The sequence below is a fragment of the Bos grunniens genome, chromosome 11 (assembly GCF_055505025.1).
Source record: "Bos grunniens cultivar Pamir isolate PY7600 chromosome 11, Bosgru_T2T1.0, whole genome shotgun sequence".
Classification (NCBI taxonomy): domain Eukaryota; kingdom Metazoa; phylum Chordata; class Mammalia; order Artiodactyla; family Bovidae; genus Bos; species Bos grunniens.
Window position 1 is genome coordinate 102,089,215 of NC_141175.1, and position 25,057 is coordinate 102,114,271.

Genomic DNA, 25,057 nt, shown 5'->3' on the forward strand with positions numbered 1-25,057 from the left:
TTTACTGTTACTGCTTTCATCGTTATAGGATTTTGGAATTCTTGTGTAATCTTTTCTGGCTCACAGCTGATGAAAGCTATAGATCCTTTCTCGCATGATGCTCAGTCGTGTCTGATTCTTTGTGACCCAGTGGACTGTAGTCTGCCAGGCTCCTCTGTCCATGGGGTTCTCCAGGTAAGAACACTAGAGTGGTTTGCCATTTCTTCCTCCAGGAGATCTTCCCCTGACTTAGGAGTCAAACCCATGTCTCCTGCCTTGGCAGGCTGATTCTTTACCACTGAGCCACCTGGGAAACCCCACTCTCTCTCTGAAAAGATCAAATACCCACTAGGATAAATCAAGGCCAAAGCCTGTGGCTCAGAGGGTCCTGAAGGTAAGTTTGGGTTCTATCGCCCCCTGCTGGATGGATGATGAAAAGACCCACAGAGCCACTGCAGATAGCTTTCAATCCCACACTGGCAGCATGGCCCACTTCACTTACTGGAGACTTGATTTTCTTCTTATTATAAAATGGGAACGCTGAACTCCACCTTCGTCTGGAGTTAAAGTTGCTAAAGCACGTGGAAAGGCATTAGTAGGTGACTATGTGCCTCCCCGGTTGGGCACTCAGGAAGGAGAGGCTTGGGGAGAAGTCCATGGGCTGGGATGTGGTTACCGAAAGTGGGGTCTGGCTTCTCTCAGCTCAAAAGCCAACAAAGAGGGGAAGTTGGTAGAAAAGAAAGTTTGGTAGAAAGTTGGTAGAAAGGCCAGCAGCCCAGGGGATGCATGCATGCTCAGTCCTGACTCTGATGCGTGGGGGGTGGGGGGTGTGGAGAGATGGGGGGGGTCAGACTCATGTCCAAAGGCTGACACCCTCCCCCAATCCTCCCCCTGCCCTCCCCCAATCGAGGGGCAAGAGCTTTTATAGGCAAAGGGAGGTGGGTACATGCAGAAACAGCATGTCGCCTCTGACAGCCGTCTTCAAACTGGTCATCAGTGGTCTGACCAGAGTCATCTTTTTTTTTTTTTTTTTTTTTAGGTACAGTTAGTCTTCAGTTACAGGGTCGGCTTGCTCCCATTTCTTTGAGGCCAGTTCTGGGAGTGTGGCAGTTCACGTCATGGCTACAGTCTGGTCATCATGTAATTAACTTCTTCCACCTGGTGGAGGTTTCAGTATCTATAAGACAGCTCACAGGGTATGGCTCAGAATATTATCTATAGCCTCTGAGAAGGAGCTGAAGGTCCTTAACTTTGCTTAATGACTATTATTATTTCGTTTTCCTTTGTTTCTGCATTTTCTCACTTCTCTGATTAAACTTATTCTTTGGCTAAAGTTTTTCACAGACAAAAGGCAGGCTGAGGACATGAGGGAGAGGGGGTGGGCGGGGACCACAGGGTCCTGCTGCATTTCCATCTGAGCATGGGCGTGTTTGCACTTGGCTCCCCAGGTGGCGCTACTGGTAAAGAACACGCCTGCCAATGCAGGAGATGTAAGAGACTCGGGTTTGATCCCTGGGTCAGGAACCATGCCCTGGAGGAAGGCATGGCAACCCACCCCAGTATTCTTGCCTGGAGAATCCCACGGCCAGAGACTGGCGGGCTACAGTCCATGGGGTTGCACAGAGTCGGACATGACTGAAGCGACTTTCGGTGCACTTGGTCAGGAGGGGCAGAATTAGGGTTAGGGACCAAGAAGCAGAGGAGGGGGTGGAGCACGGTGACTACTGGACGGGCCCAGCGGATGCTAAGGCCTAACCAGTGCGTCTGTCAAGGAGCCCGGGGAAGGATGGGTGAGTCCTTCCTCCGGGAGCCCCAAGGAAAGGAAGAACTAACCCCGCCCCCGCCGACCCCAGTACCCCGTGCGCAATAACTGCTCCATAAATACTCAGTGGACCCCCGCGCTCACCCACCCGCGGCCCCCGGGGCCTGGACCAGGGCTTGCGTTTCTCCCGCTGTGGGACTTCTAAGGACTCTGCCTCCTCTCGCTCTGAAAAGGTGCCTATTTTTAGCTTCAGTGCCTGTGTAGCCACTCTGTCGAATCAGTTCAGACCTCAGCCGGGAAGGGCTCAGATTAGAGCCGGGAGATGATCTGAGCTCAGCAGCCCCGGAGTAAACACAGGTTTAGAAGGACCTGGGCCCTGGGAGGTTCAGGAGTGGGAGGAATGCCCTGCCTGGTGGAGGGAGGCGCTCCCAGCCTGCTGGCTACCTGACCCACAGAAGTGGACTTCATCCAGGAAAAGCAGGTTTTGCACTCATTTTGGGAAGCTGATGAAATTTTTACCTTCAAAAGGTCCTAGATATAAAAGTTAAGAGGCAAATGAAAGAAAATAAGCCACAAAGCCATGGGAAGTGATTTTGAGCTTACTTAGAATGTCCGGCTCCCCTGGGGCTCCTTCCCTGGCTTACCCTTCAGTCTTCTCTTGTTCCCGGCTCCTGGGACCACCATCCCAGCCACAGTGTAAAGCTAACAGCAGCAGCAGTTATTGCCAAGGACGGCCCTGAGCATGGTGGGGGTGCTTCTCCACAGGTGGGTGTGGTCTGTGGAAGGGGCACCAGCCCAGAGAGGTTGTGCAACAGGAGTGGTGCAGCTCAGCGTTTGAGCCCATGCAGCCGCCTCTTCCTTTTCTCATCTCTGCCCTGGTGCTCTCCTGTAAGGAGCTCGATTGTTGCTCAGTCACTCAGTCGTGTCCGAATCTGCAACATCATGAACTGCAGCACACCAGGCCTCCCTGTCCACCACCAACTCCCAGAGCTTGCTCAGACTCATGTTCATTGAGTCAGTGAGGCCACCCAACCCTCATGTCCTCTGGCATCCCCTTCTCCTCCTGCCTTCCGTCTTTCCCAGCATCAGGGTCTTTTCCAATGAGTCAGTTATTTGCATCAGGTGGCCCAACTGTTGGAGCTTCAGCTTCAGCAGCAGTCCTTCCAATGAATATTCCAAAGAACTGATTTCTTTTAGGATTGACGGGTTTGATCTCATTGCAGTCCAAGGGTCTCTCAAGAGTCTTCTCCAGCACTCAGGAGCTATGAGGGTTCATTTTATGTGTCAACCTGGCTGGGCCATGATGCCCAGGTATTATTCTGAGTGAGTCTGTGATGGTGTTTTTGGACAAGATTAACGTTTGATTGATGGATGGTGAGTAGAGCAGAGGGCCCTCAGTCATGTGAGTGGGGCCTCCTCCAATCAGCTGCAGGCCTGAGTAGAACAAAAGATGACCCCCACCCCCAGTGAAAGAGAATACCTCTCACCTGAAGTCTTCAAACTGGAACATGAGCTCCTCTTGGTTCTACGTAGCTTCCAGCCTTTGGACCTGACCTAGGACAGTGGGTCTGCAAATTTTGGGCTTGACAGCCTCCAGTACGTAAGCCAATTCTGTATTTTATAATTTAAAAAACTGCTTGTTTATTTATCTTTGGCTGTGCCGGGTCTCTGTTGCTGCATGTGGTCTTTCTCCAGTTGCAGCGAGCGGTGGCTTTTCTTGATGCTAGACATGGGTTCAGGGCTCGAAGTCTTCGGTAGTTGCAGCATGTGGCCTCCGTAGTTGGGTGCATGGGTTTAGTTGCTCCATGGCTTGTAGGATCTTTCCGGACCAGGGATTGAACCTGTATCGACAGGTGGATTCTTAAGCACTACGTGCGTGCACACTCAGTCGCTTCAGCTGTGTCTGACTCTGTGACCCCGTGGACTGTAGCTGGCCAGGCTCCTCTATCTGGGGGTTCTCCAGACAAGAGTACTGGAGTGGGTTGTCATGCCCCTCTCCAGGGCATCTTGCAGACCCAGGGACTGAACCCGTGTCTTTTATGTTTCCTGGATTGGCAGGCAGGTTGTCTACCACTAGCATTACCTGGGAAGCCCTCTTAAGCGCTCGATCCCCAGGGAAGTCTGAGCCAATTCTTTCTAATGAGCCTCTTTCTTTCTCTCTATACATCCTGTTGGTTCTGTTGCTCAGGAGAACCCTGGCTACTAGAACGCTTTGCAAAGCCTGTGGTTTTGGTAGCTCCAGGGCACTCGGTGTAGCACCCAGCTCATGGGGGCAACAGAAGCATTTGTGAGCCCAGGGGTCCCCGTGCAGTGGACCCTCACCCCTGAGAAGGGCATTTGCTCTTCCTCGACCCCTGCGGGCTGGTGGAAAGAGGTACAGGCCCTGGGAGCAGGACGAGAGTGCCTGACCAGTGAGGGTCAGGGCGAAGCAGGGAGGAGGTCAGCCTGTGGTCCCCGGGAGGGTCCAGGCTGGATACTGATCCTTGTCGCTGTTGACCAAAGCAGAGGGCAGGCTGTGTGCCACGTGGCAGGGGGATCCCCAGGGGTGCGGCGGGCAGCAGAACCGAGTGTCCCAAAGGTAAGTCCCCGTGTGCGCCTGGGGAGGGGTTTGGCACTCTGGGAACTGTCTGTCACTGCGGGAGCAACATAGTAGCAATAATAAACAGCAGACTGATCCCTGGTTAGATTTTGTCATCTAAATTCTCCTCAGTGCATCCCTTGCTGCCAGCACCAGCGCCCCCACTCCCACCATCCTTGGTGAGAAGCCCTTAGAATGTCCAGGTCACTGAAATAAAGTTTTTCGTTTGCTTTCTTACTATTCTGGTTATTTTTTAAAACCTGATTCCCATGACCCACCTCCCAGAATATTGGAAATAAAAGCAAAAATAAACAAATGGGACCTAATTAAACTTAAAAGCTTCTGCACAACGAAGGAAACTATAAGCAAGGTGAAAAGACAGCCTTCAGAATGGGAGAAAATAATAGCAAATGAAGCAACTGACAAACAACTAATCTCAAAAATATACAAGCAACTCCTACAGCTCAATTCCAGAAAAATAAATGACCCAATCAAAAAATGGGCCAAAGAACTAAATAGACATTTCTCCAAAGAAGACGTACAGATGGCTAACAAACACATGAAAAGATGTTCAACATCACTCATTATCAGAGAAATGCAAATCAAAACCACTATGAGGTACCATTTCACGCCAGTCAGAATGGCTGCGATCCGAAAGTCTACAAGCAATAAATGCTGGAGAGGGTGTGGAGAAAAGGGAACCCTCTTACACTGTTGGTGGGAATGCAAACTAGTACAGCCACCATGGAGAACAGTGTGGAGATTCCTTAAAAAACTGGAAATAGAACTACCTTATGATCCAGCAATCCCACTGCTGGGCATACACACTGAGGAAACCAGAATTGAAAGAGACACGTGTACCCCAATGTTCATCGCAGCACTGTTTATAATAGCCAGGACATGGAAGCAACCTAGATGTCCATCAGCAGATGAATGGATAAGAAAGCTGTGGTACATATACACAATGGAGTATTACTCAGCCATTAAAAAGAATACATTTGAATCAGTTCTAATGAGGTGGATGAAACTGGAGCCTATTATACAGAGTGAAGTAAGCCAGAAAGAAAAACACCAATACAGTATACTAACGCATATATATGGAATTTAGAAAGACGGTAACGATAACCCTGTATAACGAGACAGCAAAAGAGGCACTGATGTATAGAACAGTCTTTTGGACTCTGTGGGAGAGGGAGAGGGTGGGAAGATTTGGGAGAATGGCATTGAAATACGTATAATATCATATATGGAATGAGTCACCAGTCCAGGTTTGATGCACGATACTGGATGCTTGGGGCTGGTGCACTGGGACGACCCAGAGGGATGGTATGGGGAGGGAGGAGGGAGGAGGGTTCAGGATGGGGAACACATGTATACCTGTGGCGGATTCATTTCGATATTTGGCAAAACCAATACAATAGTGTAAAGTTTAAAAAAAAAAAAAAAAAGCCTGATTCCCTTGGAATATGTGGGGAAACGTTCCCTTAAAACTGGAATAGAATATCAGCCATAGTACAAGTCATGGGTAAGCTGGTGGTCATACTTTTAACAAATGGAAAGAAACAGGCAAAATAAATGTTAACAATATAGTTTATTTAACTTGGTTTGTTAATTCAATATATCATCCATATAAAATTAAGAATGAGTTATTTCACTTTCGTGTGTGTGGTGTCTTTGAAATCCAGTATGGATTTTAAACTCAATACCCATCTCCACTGGGACCTGACACCCTTCATGGGCTCAATAGCCAGATGTGTAAAGTAGCTTCGGAACCCACAAACCCCAAAGCCTTGACCCATCGGTGGAATGAGTCTCAGTCAAGTTGGTGGCTGCTTAGAGCTCCTTAGCACTTAGAGATGTTTTGTTGTATTTTTTTTTAACTTTTAGTTTATTTATTGGCGGTGCTGAGCCTCTGTTGCTCTGCACCGGCTTTCTCTAGTTGTGGTGAGTGGGGGCTATTCCCCGGTTGTGGAGCACAGGCTCTAGGGCATGCATGCTCAGTGGGCGTGGTCCACCGGCTTAGTAGCTCCGCAGCACATAGGATCTTCCCGGACCAGGGATCAAACCCGTGTGTCCTGCATTGGCAGGCGATTTTTTCCGCTGAGCCACCAGGGAAGCCCTGATTTTGTTTTTTAATAGGACACATGGATGTACCATTTAGCTCTAAGTATTGATGACACGTGGCCATTTTCTCCAGGGGAGCAAATTCTCTTTGGTTCAAAAGCACAAGCAGAGTGCTCGCCTCCTGGAGTGGAAGGGTAGATGCTAAGGGGAGAGTCTCTACTGTGTCTTGGTGCCCATGACCCAAAGGCAGGAGCCTGCTCCCAGCAGAGCAATGAGAGCAGGCAGGGCGGGCGGGTGGCCGGTGCGGGTGGCCGGTGCGGGTGGGCTCAGCAAAGGCTTGGCCCTCGGTGGGTGCTCTTTGGCTTCTCCATCTTTGGTTGCACTGTTAAGTTTCCAAGCACACGCTGCTTCCTTCACTGGCCTCAAGGTCAGTGCTGGGCTGTGGGCTTCAGTAGATCCTAGGGATTGAGCACCTACACAGAAGAGCAGCCCTTTCCCACTAGGGGCCTGAGGCAGCTGAGCCCCTGGGCGGTAGCCGTATGTGACCTCCTGTCTCTTCCTGGTGAAAGATGAGATCCGACCTTGGGGCACCCGCTGCTCCCCAAGACCCACATTCTGGGAAGCAAGGGCTCTGCATGCTCGGCTCTCCCGCCAGGTGGGCCCTTCCCTCTGAGGACCTGCCCAGACTCAGGAAGGACAGACGGGAGTGGGGGTCAACCACGGAACCTCGCCGCCCAAGTCGCCCCCATGGTTCTCTGCCCTCCTGCCTGAGTCAAACATGGAGAAGAGGGACGTGAGAGTGTCCGGTAGTCATTTCCCGGGCCGTTTTGTGCCCTCTTCCCTACCCTGTCTGGGGACTCTCCTTCCGAGACGTGGACGGACGGCAGGAATGGAGGCTGGATTCTGGGCGTCCCAGCTGGACTTCTCCCCGGAGGGTCCAGGCAGCTAATCCTCACCCAAGAGGCCTGTGCAGGCAGGTGAATGAAGCCTGAGTTCCCACCTGGCGGACTGCACTGGGCCCTCTGCCACCACAGACATCCTGGCATTGTCAGTTCATGGCAACCCTGGAGTCAGCTGCAAATCATCTGGAACCCGGGACCCCGGCAAGAGTGTTATATTCTTCAGGGAAGGGGCGATGAGCTTCAGATGATTACTCAGGACGCATGCCTCCATGCCCATTCTCCCACTCACTGCACCTCTGTGCTACATTCGTGTCTTTCCCTGCCCAGGACGTCCAGCCCTTTCTATTGCTGGTGGTATTCCATTGTATGAACAGATATATTGGGTTGGCCAAAAAGTTTGTTCGGAGTCCCCCCTGAACAAACTGTTTGGCCAACCCAATACATTGAGGACTACACTCAAGTTCAACACATTTTGTGTCTAACTTACTGCATTTGTGTTTTCCCTCTGTGTAAAAAGTTGTAAAAGGCATCCCAGGAATGCGTACCGCCCAGTACAAAGTCTGGCAGCTGCATACAGCTGCAAGGAGTTCTCATCCATGTGAATATTTTAGGATGCCCAGCACACAACCTAAAACAAATGTAAAATACACAGTACTCTTTACTGTAGAACCTATATAGCTAGTGGATCCACACAGACTTCTAAGAATGTTTTTCTGGAACTCTCGTACCTTTAGCCACCCTGTGGTCAAACCTCAACAATGATGTGATAAATGGAGGGGTTTCAATGTGTCACATGATTTTTGTTTTTGTTATTTTCTATCTCTTTTCATCTTACTTGCATGTAACCAGCTTAGCCAATTTCTCTGTCATTTGATATTTTAAAAATATTTTTCTTTTTTTTTAAGTATTTATTTATTCGACCTTTCTGGGTGTTAGTTGTGGCACTCAGGGCACGCAGGATCTTTGATTTTCATTGCTTCCTTGTGGCATGTGTAATGTTTAGTTGCAACATGTGGGATCTTGTTCCCTGACCAGGAATCGAACCTGGCTCCCTGGCACTGGGAGAGGAGAGTCTTAGCCACCAGGGAGGTCCCATGTCATTTGACATTTTGGGACTAGAAACTGAAAAATAATTCTACACTGTGAGTGAAAATCATGAGACCAATTGAAGATTTACAAAATGTTCTGTTTGTGATCTTGTTGTTTACATTTAGAAATGATATAGATTTTAAGCAACTTTATTTTTCAGCTTATACCTGTAATTTCAGGGACTCACTGCTGCTGCTGCTGCTGCTGAGTCGCTTCAGTTGTGCCCGACTCTGTGCGACCCCACAGACATCAGCCCACCAGGCTCCCCCGTCCCTGGGATTCTGCAGGCAGGCATACTGGAGTGAGCTGCCATTGCCTTCTCTGAGTGACTCACTATTTCTTGCAAAATCTACAATTAGTCTTTATCATCTTATCACCGACACCAGTGTCACAAAATCAGGTGACAGATAAGTGCATAATACAATCTGATTTGGCAGAGAACTCACTCATATCATTCTAAGTGAATAAAACCTCCCCATAAATGTCTATTGTTTACACGGCAAAGTGAACCAACGAAGATGTATGTCACTCATTTGTCAATGAGGTAAGCAACTTCTTTGCTGAAGCAGATAACAGTTTGCAAATACTGGAAGAATATTTGCTCAGTTTTTGAGCTATTTGCAGTGTAATCGTTACAGGCACAGCCCTCTTTTACATTTAGTCTGCATTATTAACATGTTTGTCGTATTTTCTCAAGTCTAGACAATCATGCAAATAATAGATCACCCCCTGGTTTGCCGTGTTTGCCAATTTCCTTTGTGTAAATACTCCCAGCCCAGCCAATTTCAAGCTCCTGACATGTTATCATAAAGAAGTGACACCCAAGCTTGTTTGTGAAGGACACATCTGCGTTAACTGGATGGACAACGGAGTGGGTGCTCCAGGCAGAGAGCAAAGCAGTGTGAGAAAACGCATGGGGGGGCTCCAGTGGAGCGCGAGGGGCCACATGCAGGCTGCGGAAGGCCTCGTCTACCCAGGAGAACAGACGGTATTTAGTTCAGGTGTTCCTTGAATGGACTCACTGTGCTAGGGTCTAAGCTAAACACTGTCCTATTTAATCCTCATCAGAACCCTATGAAATAGGAATTTTCCACATAAGGAAATTGTCTGGCTTAGAGCAGTTGACTGACCCACCTAAAGTCACACAGTAAACGGTAGAGCTGGGATTTGAACCTAGATTAGTCTGATGCTAGAACTCTACCTGTGCACACATGCTAAGTCTCCTCAGTCGTGTGTGACTCTTTGCAATTCTATGGACCATAGCCCGCTAGGCTCTTCTGTCCATAAGATTCTCCAGGCAGGAATTCTAGACTGGATTGCCGTGCCCTCCTCCAGGGGGTCTTCGCGACCCAGGGATCAAACCTGCATCTCCTGCCTCTCCTGCGTTGGAGGCAGATTCTTTACCCCTGAGCGACTGGGGAAGCCCGGATATCTACCTACAACCTCTTAAAGAGCTCTCCTTTTTTATAGGGAATCCAGGCAGAAAGTGACGGGGACTGAGCCAAGTCTGGCTGTTGTAAGGTCAGAGAGAGGAGGGGAGACTCAGACAAGATCCTGTAACCAACCAGGTGTGGGAGGTAAGAGAGGAAGGGAAGAAAATATGTCAATGGAATTGTTAACAGGAACAGTTGCGTGACTGGTGCTACCATTAACCAAAGTTAGGTATAGACTCGGACAAGAGCGTGGGAAGGGAGCTGATAAAGCGGGCTTGGATATGCTGAGTGGAATGCAGGCTGAGCATCCAGGTGGAGAATTCTAGGAGGCAACCTCTTGTGGTTGCCAAGAGGGGGTGGGGTGGGGAAGGATGGGTTGGGAACCTGGGATCAGCAGGTACAAGCTCTTACTTATAGGACGGATAACAGGGGACTATATTCAGTATCCTGCGATAAACCATAATGGAAAAGGATATGAACAAGAACATGCATATATGTATAACTGAATCACTTTGCTGTACACTAGAAACTTCACACAATATTGCAAGCCAACAATACTTCAATAACGTAAGTTAAAAAGAAAGAAACTCGGCCCAGACGTTATCGGGGAGCCTGCCTGTTGGCCCAGGAGTGGACGTCATCTTCCTGTGGGTGGTGGTCTCACCTGTGCGCGTGTGAAATCAGCTGGGGGCGGGGTTGGTGGTGGTGGCAGCATTTGGCTTCAATCAACCAGATTCGAAGAGCCCACAAGGAAGAAGAGTCTTTCTCTTTCGGCGGTGTTACCACTTGGCTGAGTGCTCCTGGAAGGCTGATTTTGATGACCGCAGAGTCTAGTCAACAGTAAGAAAGCAATCCTCCTGAAAGCTGCTGAAAGTGTCAGAGATGGGCCGTCTCTTGACTTCCACTGGGAGGCCTCAGTGGCTTGAATGGAAGCCAAGCCTGCAGCCCCCAGGCCCAGGCTGCCCTGCCAGGTCTAGTCTAACTGCTTTCCTGGGGACCCCATCCTGGCCTCTTTGGGTGAAGGAAGAGGGGACCCTGCTGACTGAGAAAAAGAGGGGCTTCTGAGCCCTGAAACTCCCTACTGGCCACGAAGCTCAGCTGTTTTCCTTTATAGGAGAATAAGAAGCTGCTGAGCTGCCTGCAGATTCCTAGGTGCCTCCAAACATGTGTATTCATTAGGTCTGAGGCAGCGCTCGAGAATCCTACCGACTACTGACATCATGGTTCTCCTGATTTTATATATATGGCCTTCCCCGGTGGCTCAGTGGTAGAGAATCCACCTGAAATGCAGGAGACATGGGTTCAATCCCTGGGTTGGGAAGATCCCCTGGAGAAGGAAATGGCAACCCACGCCTGTATTCCTGCCTGGAGAATCCCACGGATGGAGGAACCTGGAGGGCTACAGTCCATGAGTCGAACATGACTGAGTGACTAAGCACACACACAGCATTAAATGTATATATGCATATATGTGTATATATACGTATACCTATATGAAGTGAAAGTGTTAGTCGCTCAGTCATGTCCAACCCTTTGCAACCCTGTTTTGCAACCCCATGTTGTAGCCCGCTAGGCTCCTCTGACCATGGGATTCTCCAAGCAAGAATACTGGAGTGGGTTGCCATGCCTTTCTCCAGGGGATCTTCCTGACCCAGGGATTGAACCCAGGTCTCCTGCATTACTGGCAGATTCTTTACCATCTGAGCCATGAGGGAAGTTGAATACAATATATGTGTATATACATATATATGCAAATATATACATATATTTCATATACACGTGTGTATATAGCTATGGAATTTTGACTAAATGTTTGGACACCCCATGGCCCAGGCAGGGTGACATAAACCAATCCCTCACCTGCCCCAGGTGAGTCTGAGGCTGGGCAGGCCTGAGAGGACCATGCTGGGAGCAGAGGAGATGGAAACTGGGAAGGTGGTTGAAGACAGGTCAGCTGAGAGTCCGGGAGGGTCATGTCACCAGGATCTGGGGGGTTTCAGAAAGGAAGGAGGGCCAGCTGTGCCAGGGAATGGGGCGAAGTGGGGCTGCCGAGGACCCGGGCTCTCGCCGTAAGAAAGTCCCCAAGGCCTGGGTGGAGTGGTCGGCAGGGCCTGCTGTGCTGGGCAGGAGCTGGGCTGAGAAGGAGGAGGGCTGGCAGGCGGGGCTTTCCGCAGACCAGCAGGGAAAGCAGGAGAGACACCACTCAGCCATCCGAGGGGAGCCCAGGGCCGGCTGCCCGTGTCGGTGGGCGGTGGGAGTGTTCGGGGAAGGTGGGAACTAACCCAGTGGCTGGAGGGACTTGTTCAGCCCCTGTGCCTTTTACTGGAGATCATCCGCAGGTTTTCTAACAGGCAGTGGCTTACCTTGATTTCGGGTGGTGATTCCACCCAGCAGTTCCTTCCAGAAACCTTTACCCATGAAGCGACTTGTACCAATATTTGGAGAGTAGACACGCATGCCCTCGGGCTGTGTTCACAAAAGACTCTTGGTATCCACTTTCTGAACGGCTCCTGTAACAAGTTACCCCAAAATGGATGGCCTGAAACCACGGGAACTTAGTCCCTCACAATTCTGGAAACTAGAAATCCAGAATCAAGGTGTCGTGGGGCTGGGTTGGCCTGGAGGCTGTGGGAGAGACTATCCTCCCTGCCTCCTCTGGCTTTGGGTGGGGTTTGATGGTGCTTCTTGATCCATGGCCAAATCAGCCAGGCCCCTGCCTCAGTCTTCACGTGGCCTTCTCCTCTACATGTCTCTTAAAAGATACTCGACATTGGATTTAGGACCCCTTTAGGTAATCCAGTATGATCTCATCTTAAAATCCTGAAATTAATTTATCCACAAAGACCCTTTTTTATTTTTTTAATTTGGCTGTGCCAGATCTTAGCTGCAAGATGCCAACTCTTAGTTGCAGTACGTGGGATCTAGTTCTCCCAGCAGGGATCGAACATGGGTCCCCTGCTTTGGGATCTCGGAGTCTTAACCACTGGACCACCAGGGAAACTCCCCTTTTTCTAAATAAGGTCACATTCACAGGGTCTGGGGATTACGACGTGGACGTGTCTTTGGGGAGGGACCAATCAGTCTACACTACTACTTGCTCGTGAAACCTTCTAGACAGCAGAGGAGACCTTGAGCATCTAAGACGAGTGACTCAGGGGTCCCTGAGAGGAGGGGCCGCAGGGGTCCTGGAGCAGAGCTCCTGCAGGCCCACTGCACAGAGGAGAACGCTGAGGCCCAGAGGGGAAGTGGCAAAGCCGAGGACAGACTGGCAAGACTTCCTCTCTGGACTCGAAAATCCTTGTGCCTGGAAACAACATCCCCGGGCCCTTTTGGCAAATAGCAGACCTTGTTGGAACATCTTTTCTTCGATCCAGAAGTCACGGTCATGAGCAGACTCAACGCTCAAGGCCAGAAGATAGGGAGCAGCGACCTATTGATTTTGGCTGAAGCTCTTAAAGTTTCTTGGCTTGTGTAAATGATTGTCCTCTTCAGCTGATGCCTGGAATCCATTTGATTTTTCTTGAAGAGCACAGCTGATTTTAAACGTCATCCATTGTACACCTCCATGGCTAACCTTGGGGTTCCTTTGTAGCTCAGACAGTAAAGAGTCTGCCTGTAATGCAGGAGACCCAGGTTTCACCCCTGGGTCAGGAAGATCCCCTGGAGAAGGGCATGGCGACCCACTCCCGTCTTTTTGCCTGGAGAATCCCATGGACAGAGGAGCCTGGTAGGCTATAGTCCGTGGGGTCACAAAGAGTCAGACAACACCGACCAACTAACACTACTACTACGGAGCAGCTAACACTTTCACTTCCTTTCACTTTCATGGCTAACCTGCAGTAGATTTCAGACGAAAGGTTTGTTTGTCATTGTGAGGTTTTTGTGGCGGGAGATGGGATTGTGTGACAAGCTGGAGGAAGGGCCTGTGTTCAAAACCATCCCTGATCTTTTAACTGCTAAGCTGTGCGACCTGGGCCAATAAGCTAACCTCTCTGAACCTCCTCTTCTCCACCTGTGAAATGGGTTGATGACACCCAGCTCTCTGTTGGCTTGGGCCTTGATGACGCGGCTGTGAAACACCAGCATGTAGTCTACTCGACACATAACTCTGGGTTTTGCCTTTTAAGGAAAAGGTGCTTACAGTCTAGAAAGGAAGGGAGAACTTGTTGTTCAGTCACTAAATCGTGTCTGACGTTTTGTGACCTCATGGACTATATTGCACACCAGGCTTCCCTATCCTTCACTATCTCTCAGAATTTGCTCAAACTCATATCCATTGAGTCGGTGATGCCATCCAACCATCTCATCCTCTGTTGCTCCCTTCTCCTCCTGCCCTCAATCTTTTCTAGCATCAAGGTCTTTTCTAATGAGTCAGCCTTCCACATCAGGTGACCAAAATATTGGAGCTTTGGCTTCAGCATCAGTCCTTCCAATGAATATTCAGGGTTGACTTCCTTTAGGATGGACTGGTTTGATCTCCTTGCTGTTCAAGGGACTCTCAAGGGTCTTCTCCAACACCACAGTTCAAAAGCATCAATTCTTTGGCACTCAGCCCTCTGTATTGTCCAACTCTCATATCCATACATGACTACTAGAACAACCATAGCTTTGACTATACAGACCTTTGTCAGCAAAATGATGTCTCTGCTATTTAATACGCTGTCTAGGTTTGTCGTAGCTTTCCTTCCAAGGAGCAAGTGTCTTTTAATTTCATGGCTGCACTTACCATCTGCAGTGAAGCCTGTGGGGCATCTGCAGTTAGCACTCTCGTTTTACAGGTGGGTGAAGGGAAGCTTAGTGCAGGGAGGTGACCTGCCTGATGTCACATTGCCCCTCAGAGCCAAGGGAGGCTAAAGGAGCTCAGGCTGGATTTACAGGCTCAGAGAAGGACGCCTCAGCTGGAGACATGAAGCAGGGCTCCAGGACTCAAGTGTCACGGGAAGGGTTGAACTGGGTTTGAACAGATGCTGGGTGTGAAGCGATGGCCTCGCTGGTCTCTGCCCCGGGGGCGGCCTGCTCTCCTCAGCCCACAGCGGCTCGTCTCGGGCTTCCAGAAGGACTTCCAGCCCCTCTCCAGCAGGGGTGGAGGTGCTCCAGGCTGGCCAAACTTTAGGGGCGAAGGAGACGCTGCTGGCGCTCGAAGCTTCCTCACCAGGTTGCTATCGTTCAGTTGCTAAGTCATGTCCGACTCTTTGCAACCCCATGGACTGTAACCCTCCAGGCTCCTGTCCACGGAATTCTCCAGGTAGGAATAGTGGCGTGGGCTGCCGTTTCCTTGTCCAGGGGATCTTCCTGACCCAGGGATCAAAACTGCGCCTGCTGCATTGGCAGGTGGATTCTTTCCCACTGGGAAGTCCCCTTTACCAGGTAGGGGGACCGTCATTGTGGTCCAAACCGTGACACTCTGGAGTTCTTAACCATTCATCCCGGACAGGAGGTGTCAGCCGGGGCTGTCCCAGGAAACCAGGTCATGTGGCCAGACTGTCAGGGAGCAGCCAGATGCCTGGGCCTTCAGGACACGGGTCACATGTAAGCAGCCCAGCACAGCCCTGACACCCCAGCTGGGGTGGGGGTTTGGGTGGCAGGGCTCAGGTGAAGGCATCCTGACCAAACAGGATGTGGCTGGCAAGAGACCCTCTCAGAGCCCCCTGTAAAGGGGAGTGGGGGCGGGGGGGGGCCAGGGAGAGATGAAAGCATCCCGTCTGTCTGGAGGCACCTGGACGACACACCTGTGGCCCCTGCTGGGTTCTGGGAACAGAGAAGCCCAAACCTCCCACCGAGAAGGGACTTTTTCGCTGGCAAAAGGAAGACGCCACTGGGGTTGTTATTTGAGTAAGGCAGGCAAGAAAACCCAAACCCAGTGTGCGCTCCAGTCTCTAGAATTACCCCGGACAAAAATAGCCTTGTAGGTGGTTTTCCTTCTTTTCACCCAGCCAGCTACTTAGAGGGTCTGCGGTGCGTCCCGTGTGACCATGTGCCCCAGAACTCTCAGCGGCCTGTGTCCAGACCACTGCTGGAGGCCCTGCCCTCGGGAGGGGATTTCAGCTCCCCTGGTCCCTGGGGGGAGAAGCAGACACAGGGAAGGGCCCTAAGGGTGGGGGTGAAGACGGGCGAGCTGGGTTGGAACACGGAGGGAGGGGATGATGCTGGACGGCACAGGTGGCTTGGGGAGGGGGTGGGGGCAAATTTCCTCTCGTCCTACTGGGACCCTGGCCAGGGATGTTGTGGGCCCGCCTGACACATCGGTGAACAGCGGGGCTGGGACCCCCTGGGGTCACGGTGCCCTTCTGGGGCCCACCCTGCGGTGTGACTGACACATAAGCGCTGGGCTTCTCTCGGGAGCAGAATGTATCCACTGCACAGCAACATCCCACGACTTTGCTTTGTCTCCTAGGAAATAATTAACCAGTGCTTGTATGATATCAGAAAATTGCTAATTATGGCAATGAGAGAAGGCAGTGATCTGGGAACTTATGGAGCTATCGTTAGCGATGACAGAAAAGGAAAATATTTGACTGTTCGGTGCTGTGCCCGGGCTCTGTGGAGGAGGCGTGAGGCGAGGCGAGGCTTGGCACTGAGCCAGGCTCGGAGCCCCTGGGCGCAGGACTCCGCTCGGTCCTGGGCATGGTGTGGGTGTCCTGGGCTGGCAAGTCCAAGGAGCTGTGAGGAGCCCCTTGGAGGGCTGCGCTTGGGCCCTGGCTGACTGCCCCGAGCTCACACACTTACACACATACTCATGTTCACATACCAGCCTCACACACTCGCATACATAATCTCAGGTTTACATACACATTCACACAATTCACTCACATATACACTCACAATCACACACATACACCTGGTCCCCAAACAGTCTACACACACACGGCTCTCACATGCTCACACACTCATGTATACAAAGAGCAGACACATACACCTGGTCTCACACACTCGCACACACATGGCTCTCACACGCTTCCACACACTCATGGACACACACACAGCACACCACTAGCAATCACACATATATACCTGGTCTCACACACTCACAATCTACACACACACAGAGGTCTCACATGCTCACACACTCTCATGTGTACACACACATACACAGCACACACAAACGCACTTTAAACCCAGTTAGAGCTCTCTTCTCCTCAAGAAGGCGGGCACGTTAGTGTCTCAGGCTCAGGGCCCTGGCTTAGATACTGAGCCCTCCTTGTCACCTTGAGAGAGTCAAGTCCTCACCTTCCATGGTCTCTGGGCATTGAGGGGAGGACGGACCTCCAGGGGGCGACAGAGAGAATGTAAGCAATGCCTGGCATAAATCCTGCTAAGATGCTGCAGCTTCAGCAAATGTTGGTACAAACAGTACTTTCAAGTGACTGCAAAGAAGAAAATGTCACGTCGCCGCGTGTCTTATCTGGGGAATAACGCGTGAGGTGGAGGGGCTGCTGTGTGGTGTGGAGCCCTGGGCAGGGGTGAGGACCCACCTGTGCCACCAGCTGGTGGATGAGGTCTTGCCATTTGCTGACCAATTGCCATAAGAGTCAGTGTTTGCAGAGGGTCCTCTCTGGGTTCCCTGTGCCCATGCTCTGCTCAGCTGTCAGGATACCTGAGATACCCACGAGCCTCCTAACCTGGGCTGGGTGGCCGCTCATCTCTTAGCTGCATCCCTCCGTCAATGGCCATACTCTGCCTGGAAAACTAGGCTTCTTCTCACTCTAGATTCACCTCTAAGATTGGCCCCGTCCCAAGGCTCTGAATCCTCCCAGTACTCCAGGGTCAACCCATGTGACTGGCAGCCTCCTAAAACTCAAAGGCCTTTCTTTCTTTCTTTTTTTTAAATTTATGGAAGTATAATTGATGTACAGAAACATTATATAAGTTGCAGGTATACAATATAGAGATTCACATAAAGGTTATACTCTATAGAGTATAAAATATTGGCTATAATCCCTGTGTTGTCTGATCTATCCTTATAGCTTATTTTATACCCAATAATTTGTACCTCTTTATCCTCTATTCCTATATTGCCCCTCCCCTCTCCTCCCTAGTAACTTCTAGTTTGTTTTCTATATCTGTGAGTCTGCTTCCTCTTTGTTATGTTTGCTAGTTTATGGTACTTTGTAGATTCCCCATATAAGTGATATTATACAGTGCCTTTCTCCGCCTGACTTTTGTTTTACTTAGCATAATGTCCCCCAAGTCCATTCATGTTGCTGCAAATAACAAAATTGTGTGTGTGTGTGTGTGTGTGTGTGTGTGTGTGTGTGTATGTACTGCTCAGGCTCTTCAGTTGTGTTCGATTCTGTGCGACTCTATGGACTGCAACCCTTCAAGTTCCTCAGTCCATGGGATTCTCTGGAACAGGTTGCCATGCCCTCCTCTAGCGGATCTTCTTGACCCAGGGATCAAACCTAGGTCTGCTGCGTTGCAGGCAGATTCTTTACTGCTGAGCCACCGGGGAATATACATACATGTATATATACACGTATATATACGTGTGTGTGTATCTGCTGCATCTTCTCCATTTATTCATTTGTTGGTGGACACTTAGTTTGCTTCCATATCTTGGCAATTGTATACAGTGCTGCTATGAACACTGGGGTGCATGTATTTTTTCAAGTCAGTGTTTTCATTTTTCTCAGGTATATACCCAGAAGTGGAATTGTGGGTCATAGGGTAATTCTATGTTTCGTTTTTTGAGGCACTGTTTCCATAGCGGCTGTACCACTTTCCATTCACACCCACGATGTACGAGGGTTCCCCTTTCTCCACATCCCCACCAACGTTTGTTATTTGTGGTCCTGTTGATGATGGCCGTTCTGACCAGTATGAAGAGCTCAAGGAGGGGCATGATCAGAAAAAGCTGAGGTGGGAGTGAGGGAGACACATGAAGATACACCCTAAATTGGTTTCAACCCCCTGGAAGCTCTGTGTCCCTTCCTGTGATCAGCTGAAAACCTGATACCAGTTCTGTCCATTTCTGGTCCTGAAAACCAACGCAGACAGTGTGCAAGTGCCTGGGAACAGTAGTGAGTGAGACATGGCTGTGCCTTCAAGGAATTTACAGTCTATGGGGAAGATGGATGTTAAACAAAGGTGGGAATGTGAACAACCTCTGTGTGTATGTTTCAGAGCACCATGGGAACATGTACCAAAGACAGGAACTCAGCTAGTCTTTGTGTGTGTACATGCTAAATCGCTTCCGCTTTGTGGTATCATCTGCATATCTGAGGTTGTTGATATTTCTCCCCACAATCTCCTTAAAAGAATCAAGGGAAGCAATAGCATTTGGGTTAAGAAGTGTGCGTTTCCCACTTTTCTGTGTTGACTCAGTTCATAAAAATAAGCAACTCCGGACGGGGAGCCTGGTGGGCTGCCGTCTATGAGGTCGCACAGAGTCGGATACGACTGAAGCGACTTAGCAGCAGCAGCGGCAGCCTTGAGTTGTAAGAGTCTGTAAGGTTGGAATGCATTTGGTGGGACTAAATAAGAAGAAAAAAACAGAATCCAAAAAATCCAGAGGAAGCTCTGAGAGGTCTGGGGTTGCCGGCCTTTCCCTGAGTCCGGATTGTGTTAAAGGGCACTGGCTGTGCCTGAGCCTGCCCTGGCGTGGCGAGGTTGAGGTGCCCCTGGTCTCCCTAGAGCGGATAAGAGAACCCGAGCCCCTCTGAGTACTGAGCCCCTTCGGCCTCCAGGTGGCGCTCTAAAGCCAACGTCCCGCTTCTACCTTGGAAAGAACCAGGTGACCCCACCCCCAGGTAATTAGGAAACTCCAAGGTTGAACTTTCTAGAAGTGCAGGGGGCGGTGAAGAGGGGTAAGAAAGCATCCTGCCTGCTGCAGGCTCCGTCCCCAACGGGGTTTTTATTCACATCTTACATACTTTCTAGCCGGCGGAACTAGACCATTTCTAAGAGGTTCAGTTCTGCCCATCTCCGCTTTCCTCTCCCCTCCCATCCCTTTTTCGAGCACCTGCACGAGGCTGTCTACAGAGCCAGAGAGGAATGACTGGCTGCCTGAAGGTCCGTCCTCCCCCGGCCCCCCCGGCCCTTTCCCATTCCCTTTTATCCCGCTTCACGTTCTTTTCATCAGCTCACTTCACCTGGTGCCCAGGGACCCACATGCCACCAGGAGGGCTGCCTCCATCTCCTTGTAGCTCACAGGACCTCGGGCAGGAAGTACTGAGATGCCAAGTCCACACTGTGGCGGGGAGGGAAGGTGATTTGAGCACAGAATGAGAGAGGACAGGTCGACCCCTGCTCGCTGGGGGATCCCTCCTAGCTCAGACCCTGGTCAGGAAGACACTCTTCCCTCCAAAGAGGCAGAGGATGAATCTGGGGTCTTGGCCACAGTTCAGGTGGGGAGCGAGGGATCAGAGACGGTGAGAGCCAGGGGCCCAGGCTGTGCAGGCTGTCGGGTGGCCAGGACAGGGTGTTCCACATGGAGGGAGGCCCTTAGCAGAGTCCTAGGGGAACCAAATCTTCTCTGCAGTCCCTCCCGTAAAACCGCCGAGGCTCACTCTGAACCTGGTGGCAGAAATGATGTCCCAGTGCAAACTTTGCAGGACAAGCAAAGTCCAGAGAGGAGAAAATGCTGAAGCCAAGGGATCTGGCTCAGCTTAGAACAGAGGCCGGCTCTTCTCCACGTGCCAATAATAACGTTCTTACTTTTGGCAGCGCAGACAGTTGAAACTTGATGTCAGAATCTGTTTATATTACCCAGAGATCGTTTTATATGTCTATGCTCAAGTTAAGTATATAAGAAATTGCCTTATGTCTCACTCTAGAGCAAGAACCTGCTCTTCCTTTGTCTTTATGTTCATGGAAGCTCTTCTGGGGCTTGTCACAAACAGGTTTCTGGTTTCAATGCCCAGAGCAATGAAACGGGCCACAGTCACACTTAAGGGACTTCTCAGGTAGCTCAGCAGTAAAGAATCCACCTTCCCATGCAGGAGACACAGGTTCGATCCCTGGGTTGGGAAGATCCCCTGGAGAAGGAAATGGTGACCCACACCAGTATTCTTGCCTGGGAAATCCCACGGACAGAGGACCCTGGTGGGCTACAGTCCATGGGGTCAAAAAAGAGTGGGACACTACTGAGAGACTGAGCGTACACACTTACAGATGTGCTGAGAAGCTGCCTTCCTGCCTGGTTCTCCAGCTAGTCCATGTGTATAGGTGGGGGCATGAAGAAGAAATCTCTTCCTGGTTTCCCAGCAAAATACATCCTGAGACAAGGTCTGATATGACTGGTTAATTTGGGGCTATATAAATAAACTGGGTGGTCCCAGGAAGCAGGCGTGAGGGAGAAGGAAGGGGAGAGATGTGTGATCCAGCTGGGTGCTGCAAAGGGTCACTGGATGTTGCTCCTTGGGGCTCTGAAGAACCTTCTGGAATAAGATTCAGAGCCCTCTCCCTGAGCATTGCAGGGGGAAGCATGGCCTCCCCTCCCACCCTCACAGGCATTAACTTTGCACTTTCAGGTAATGTGTGGGTGAGACATTTTCCATGGGCATCCTCAGCATCAGAGAGAAGACCCAAAGCAGGTGTGGCCAGGCAAGAAGCTGGCTGTTCACACCTGCGTGAGGCTGGTCCCCAGGACACAGGCTGGAACCAGAGGTGAGGCAGATGGGAGGTGAGGTGACTCACCAAAGGTGACCCCCTCCCAGTGCAGGGTGAGTGGTTGGCACTCAGATCACACTTCTCCATCAAGAGCACGCTGCACGAAAAGGAGCTTAGATTACCCTGTAGACCAGTGCACAGACATCTCGAGCTGCATCCGGATGCACTGCTCTGGGAAATATAGCCATACCATCAAGGCTGTCTCTGCAGAAGACAACAGAAAAACAAATCACATTGCAGGAAATCATGTTTGTGAAGTTCATCTTGAATGCTAGTGCTTGAGGAAAGCAGGTTTCCTTGGAGAAATAGACTGAGCAGTTAGGGGCTCCTGGAGATGAGCCAGCGCTCCTGGAAGTGTCATTGCATCTGCCTCCATGGCAAAGGCGGGCACGTCTCTCCCAGGTGGACCCAGATCCCCAACACCACTTGTGCAACATCTGCCCTTGATTCTGGTTCACGTTTGGCTCCCAAAGGGAAAGAGGGTTAGGAGGTGGATAGGGTGTTTCCTGAAGAAACTCCAATGAATTTCAAGAGAATGAGGAAGAGGAAGAGGTTAGAGAGAACGTGGGTGTGTGTGGGAGAGAGGGTCTCCAGTGGAACTGACTCATGCTCTGCATGTGAATGTTCATTGCAGTGGTCCCCAACCTCGTTGGCACCAGGGACCGGTTTCGTGGAAGACAGTCTTTCCTTAAACCAGAAGGTGATGGTTTTGGCATGAGTCAAGGGCATTTCATTTCTTGTGCACTTCATTTCTGTTATTATTACATCAGTTCCACCTCAGATCATCAGGCATCAGACCCTGGAGGTTGGGGACCCCTGATTTACTGGATGCTGGAAGACAGAAGGACCATGGTGGGAGCCTGGGGTCGGGGAAGGCACATGCCTTATGCTGATCGTCTTCTCAGAAGGACACATGAGGAAGCCAGCTGCAGGCGCCGACCCGAGAGCTCGCATGGACCCCAGGGTCTGGGTGGCTGCCTGGCGGGGGGGACCAACATGGAGGGGTTTGGAGGATGTGTACAGTGGTGGGGCACGCAGATGGAAACATGAGTTTCCTAGGGTGAAAGTGCAGGACACGGAGACCCCAGCGATAAGCTTCCATTAAAAAAAAATGTTTTGCTAACATCTCACTGTAATGGAGAAGAAGCTTTGAGAGTCACCTGGTCCTGCAAGTCTAGCCCCACAATACTCTCACAGGTCAAGATTTATCTGAAATGCTCAGAAGAGGCCGTCATAGATGTTGATGCATATTTCATCGTGTCTGGCACACTGCTAATCTCACAAACAGATTTATGAAAACATAATATTTGTTGTATCATATCCATGCATGCCTGTTGTCACTTCAGTCGTGTCTGACTCTTTGTGACTCCATGGACTGTAGCCTGCCAGGCTCCTGTGTCCATGGGGATTCTCTAGGCAAGAATACCGTAGTGGGTAGCCAGGGGATCTTTCCTCCTCCAGGGGATCTTCCCAATCCAGGGATCGAACCCAGGTCTCGTATGTCTCCTGCATTGGCGAGAAGGTTCTTTACCACTAGCGCCTCCTGGGAAGCCTTTGTGCCATATCCATGTCTTAGTAAATGTGGTTACACTGCGAGGTAGAGGGAGGTCATGGCCACAGCCTCACTTTTGGGATGAAGCCGAATTCCCGAGATGCAGGGACCAGACGAGGTTGGCCTGGCCCCGTCAATAACCACCCTCCTTGGTCTGTAACCTTGAGATCCCCCTTGCTGGGGAAGCCCCTGCCTGTTCTGACTCTGCAGGGAGAGAATAGCTATCTCTCCTTTCCGCCTGGGCAGGCAGCAGAGCAAGCCGAGTATTAATAACATGGTTGGAGACGGCGGACTCAATCTTATCTGACCTCGAGAGGAGTCTGGCTCGTTATCCTGTCTGCCGCCCTCAACTTATCTGAGGAACCACACAGCGCGGATTCATCCTTCAGCCCCAGCGACCCTTCCCTCCTTGGAAACCTGAGAGTCTTCGCTTCAAACACGGCCCTCCGGGCCAGGCATCCGATGGGCCTGGCTCCCCTCTGATCTCCAGGAGCCTGGGAGCCAGGGGTCCCGGCAGCTGGAGTAATTCTATGCCTGCAATCTGGCTTCTTTTCTTTTCCTGGACAAGATTTATAAGGCAGGGTATAGTCTTACCGCAGTCATTCCCAGGAGAGGCCCTGAACCCCTGAGTCTCCACAGCCCCTTTCAGCTCCTTGCAAGTTCACGTTAAGATGGGCTTTTAGATAAAGTGAGGTTGATACTTAGGGCAAACCAAATTTGCATGTGATTGAGAAACTGCCTTCCACAACTCGAAGGATGGTGTCATAGCCCTCTGGAGGGAGGGGAGTAGGGAGAGGGGAGCTGTGTCTACCCGCCAGGCTGTGTGGAGGAGCAGGTGTGGGCTTGGAGTCAGGAACAGAGCAGATGGGCATCTGAGCTACCTCACCGTGCTGGCTGTGTGACTTGGGGCTAGTTACTTGACCTCTCTGTGCACAGCTTCCTTAGCTGGAAAAGGAGGGTACTAACAGCCTTGCAGGGCTGTTGTGAGATAATAAATATGAAGCACTATCTCAGGTGCAGAAAAAAAGGTCAATACAAGTTAGCTATTATTATGAGGTCATTTCATTAATCCATATAAGCCACGGACAGAGGAGTCTGGTGGGCTTCAGTCCATAGCGTCACAAAGAGTCAGAGACGACCTAAGTGACTAAGCATGCACGTAAGCCACGAGCCAATGGCTTTGCTGGTGTTGTTTGATAAAGGTCATAAATGACAAGTGGACAGTGTCACATGCAGAGACGCCGCAGCCCAGGAAGCGAGTGGAGGGACCAAGAATCAGACCCCAGGCTGTGATCCATCCCCGCCTGATGCTACGTCTAGTGGTCCAGGTACTTGCTGGCTAAGGCTGTTGAGGATGGAGTGGGTGCTAAGTGACATGAAATAATAAATTACACAAAGCATGTGTAATTGTGCGCAAGGCATGACCCCTGCATTTGAGGAGCTGGAGACACATCCACATGGGGACTACAAATGCCATGGGCGCAGGCGTCTCCCCTTCCACGGTGGGAGGTGACAGCGTGCTCCATCTGCAGTGAATGCCTTTTATTTACCTGGCGATGTCAGTTCCAGATGGCCAGGCCTGGCTGCTGATCTGAATAGTAATCAGCTTCTCATGTCTCCCTGTCTTTGCGAGAACCCAAGATCCTAGCAGCCTCCTTGGGCGGGGCTTCGGCCTTGCCGAGGGAGCGTCCGCACAGATGCACAGCATCAGGTGTCCCCGTAGGTGGCAGCCAGGGATGAAAAGGGCTTTTCAACTTGGCTGACAGTTTCATGTAAAAAGCAAAACAGAGTACACACTTGTTTTTGTTGGCCACGGCAGACAGACATTTGTACTTTTGAACAATTACTCCAAATGACTTTCTATTGGAACCTCCATTTTATTTTGTCTGTTTTTAAAGTCAAAATGCTCCTAGTCTCTTGATTTGTCATTGAGTGCCCCAAGAAATTGTGACCACAGTGCTACACCCAACTCGAGTTTCCTATACACAAAGGGGGTTGTGTGGGAGGAGTCCCTCTGTACACCATCACCCAGAGAAAGGACGTGGGCTGTTGTAAGAGTGGTTTTTTATTTGAATGCCCTTGAAATTGGAT

The 25,057-nt window shown here is 50.6% G+C and overlaps 1 long non-coding RNA gene across 1 annotated transcript; it reads left to right on the plus strand.

Moving 5' to 3' along the window:
- Positions 1-2,151: 2,151 nt before the first annotated feature.
- LOC147363709 (uncharacterized) lies at positions 2,152-22,577 on the plus strand. The gene is made up of 5 exons (XR_015137380.1): positions 2,152-3,337; positions 8,554-8,918; positions 9,845-9,951; positions 21,276-21,411; positions 22,185-22,577. It is a non-coding gene; the product is annotated as an uncharacterized LOC147363709 (long non-coding RNA).
- Positions 22,578-25,057: the final 2,480 nt, after the last annotated feature.